Source organism: Pseudophryne corroboree, chromosome 2 (assembly GCF_028390025.1).
Source record: "Pseudophryne corroboree isolate aPseCor3 chromosome 2, aPseCor3.hap2, whole genome shotgun sequence".
NCBI classification, from domain to species: Eukaryota; Metazoa; Chordata; class Amphibia; order Anura; family Myobatrachidae; genus Pseudophryne; species Pseudophryne corroboree.
The window spans coordinates 309462216-309466036 of record NC_086445.1 but is presented as its reverse complement, the minus strand read 5'-3'; positions in this window follow the sequence as shown (position 1 = coordinate 309466036).

Here is a 3821-nt window from a genome sequence, read left to right as displayed (position 1 = left end):
TGTATGGATTGGGAGGAGTGAATGCCTTTTGTATTGTCTCCATATGCGTGCGCACGGGGGGTGCCTGGTGCGCACAGGCACCCCCTGATATCTGGTACCCCCTACATGCCATGTCTGCTGCAGCAGTCAGTTAGCATGACAAGTAGAAAAAGGTTACCACACCAATTCACGGGCGCTTCTTATGAACTTGTCAAGATATCATGGTGTCTTTGACCTTAAATAATAAAAGACACATACATAGTGTAATACTGTTCACCAACGCGTTTTGATAGCAACTTGCTATCTTTTTGAGTTGCTATCTTATCGAAATGCATTGGTGAACAGTATCCTGGGGACACGTGGAGGACTTACCGGTTGTCAATCATCATTCCTGGGGACGCCTGGCTGTTATTCTTGACATGTGTATTTGTCTACTTGCATGTAGACCATCGCAATTGACTGAGGAAGGGGTTTATATCCTATGAGGACTGGAGACAAATATCGTATGAATTGGTGATCCGCTCCTTTATTACGATTATTTTCTACCTTGTGTAGACCAGCACATTTGGTACGAGTCCAGATTTGGGAAAACTGATTGGTTTCATATATATGCCTTGCAGTGTTACACTATGTATGTGTCTTTTATTATTTAAGGTCAAAGACACCTTGATATCTTGACAAGTTCATAAGAAGCGCCCGTGAATTGGTGTGGTAACCTTTTTCTACTTGTTGTGTATTTTAAGTGTTGGTGGCACTTTACACCACATCATCCAGGCTGCTTATTCAGCGCTTGAGTGTGTGATTAAGATTGTTATTTCCTAAGTCAGCTAGCATGCCTCGGTCCTTGAGATGCCGCCAACCCAGGTCCCAGACTGCTGCTTATTGCCGCACTGTGCTTCCCCCACCGCTGCGCCCAATGCGGACTACATACAGCATATACGGCCGCATGGGGGGACTGACATCACGCTCCTCCTTGCGATTTTGATATCACACCGCGCGCCCTCCCTCTCTGCCCTTCCACGCTCTCAATCAACTCACTGTGTGCTCTGCCAACGCCATAGCCCAGGAGGACTTGGAGCTGCCGCCGAAGCAAATGACACATGCAGCAGTGCCTGAGTTCATAAGAGAGAGAGAGAGAGATTGATTTATGGTAGACTTACCATGGTTAAATCTCCTTCTGTGAGGTACACTGGTTTCCACAGGGAATAACATCGGGGGTTTAGAGTTGGATCTTGATCCGAGGCACCAACAGGATAAAGCTTTGACTGTTCCCAGGGTGCATTGCACCGCCTCCTCTATAGCCCCACCTCCAGGCACTGGAGCTCAGTTTTAGTAACCAGTACAATGCAGTAGCAGGTAAGAGAGATGGTAGATGTTAGTCACATAGAACCACATTCTCACGATAGAGAGATATAACCATGGTAAGTCTACCATAAATCTCCTTTTATGCAGTGGGGTACACTGGTATTCCACAGTGAATAACATTGGAGATGTCCTAAAGCAGTTTCTCAAGGGAGGGGACGCACTGTAGTGGGTACAATAACCCGGCTTCCAAAGGAAGAATCCTGGGAGGTAGAAGTATCAAAGCCATAGAACCTGATGAATGTGTTCACTGAGGACCACATAGCCGCCTTGCACAAATGTTCTGCAGACACGCCACGGCGGGCCACCCAAGAAAGTCCAACATACTGAGTAGAATGGGCTTTGATAGCAGCAGGAGCTGGGAGTCCAGTCTGCGCATAGATTTGTGCAATCACCATTCTAATCCATCTGGCCAAGGTTTCTTTATATGCAGGCCAGCCACGTTTGTGAAAATCAAAAAGTACATAAAGGGATTCTGACCTCCTGATAGAGGCAGTCCTTTCCACATAAATACGGAGAGCCCGTACCACATCCAAAGATCCTTTTTTGGAGGACACATCAGAAGAGATGAAGGCCAGAACCACAGTCTCCTAGTTAAGGTGAGAAGATGATATCACCTTAGGCAAATAACCAGGGCGAGTTTGCAGAACTGTCCTTTCACTGTGAAAAATCAGAAAGGGTGGACAACAGGACAAAGCGCCTAAGTTCAACACCCTCCTAGCAGAGGCAATAGCCAACAGAAACACGACCTTAAGCTTAAGGCATCTAAGGTCCACAGACTCAAGAGGTTCAAATGGAGACTCTTGTAGGGCATTCAGAACAACAGACAGATCCCACGGAGCCACAGGAGGGACATATGGAGGCTGAATCCGTAGAACACCCTGAGTGAAAGTGTGAGCATCACGTGTAAAGATATAGGCAGGGGCTAAAACTGTATTTAATGCATTTTAATCTTTATAGCGTTTAATGTACTTTTTATTCCTTCTGTTCCCATGTCTCTCTTGCTTGTGCCACTCCTACCCCATGTGTGTGTTCATCCATTAGCCAATATATTCTGAACTATAATCTTACCCAGGTAAATACAGGTGGGCTGTGACCTGGCACATAGTGCTGTCATGTTATGTTATTGTTGGAGAATGCCAGTCTGGTATGAGGTTATTACAGGTTATCATTGCTATACCTATTGAGTCCATCTATTATCCTTATATGGTCACACAGGAAATACATTTGAGGACCAGGTAATGTCTCTTTGAAGCTTCTCCTCCACGGGGGGACAATCAGGACTTAAACCAATTTCCCTGTCATTGTTCCTTCTGTTTACTGTCCTCTGTTACATCCTGGGATCTCACAGACAACTCTGATTGTGACCCAGCATGTCATCAGCAGAAGACCAGCTGTGGGAGGGAGTAGGGAACTTCATGAGGTGGGATCCCATCAATCAGGTACCTGTGTCTCCTCCCCAGGTGAGAGCGGCATGATGGGCATTTGGAAGGTTTTAAAAGAGGTTGCACAGGTCAGCTCCTAATGTTAGTTGCAGGTCTCTGGCTAAGGGGTGATTCTCTGCCAGGGTACCTTGTGGAACGCATCACCAGTGCTGTGTGGACTTATATGTATTTACTACTGTATGGACTAATCTGCTATCACTGTTGTGTGGACTCAGTGATAGTTCAGCTGTGTGGACCTGTTTATCTGGAACTTCTGTGTGGAATTGCTGTGGACCTAAAACCTCTACTGGGACTTACTATCTGGACTGCTACCTGTATACTGTTTCTGGGCTATATTTACTTCTGTTTCCTGTGAATTATCTACTAATGTGTGCAGTGAGAAATAAACCATCACTTTGGTTTTATCGGCTCGGTGTCTGAGTGATTAGAAGAACCCCATATCCTCACATTTGGTGGTAGCAGTGGGATCATTCAGACACTAACCAATAACTACAGGAAGCGTGAAGGCCCAGCAGAGAACAGAGGTTCAGGCCATATGTAATGCAAGAGGAACTGCAGTGAGATGGTAGTAAGTGAACAGGTGTCATTCCTGTGCAAGATAAAATGTTTCTAAGGAACGAAAATAAACAACTCAAGTATCCCATGGCAGTGGAGCTTGTGGACAGAGGTGAGTTGGTGTATCGGCAGGCTGGTAAGCCAGATCTGTTATTTATTGTTACAAAGATGCAGTACATTTGGGTGTACTGGAATGAAGCTAGGCGGATGATCAGCGGCTGGAGAGTATCCAGCATACAGGACACATTTTGTTACCTGGGGGATGCGTTCACTGATTATCGGACATGGATCCTTCATCTCGGCCCAGGGATGAGTGTGTGGGAACAGCTGGAGTGTCTGGAGGAGTGCTTTATTGTGGCAGAGGAAGAGGCAATGGATCAGGTGCTCCTGGATACCCCAGCATGGCGAGACCAGTGTTGCAGGGTGGATGCAGAAAGGCACCATCTGCAACAGCTTCTCCCACACCAAAGGGAAGCAGTT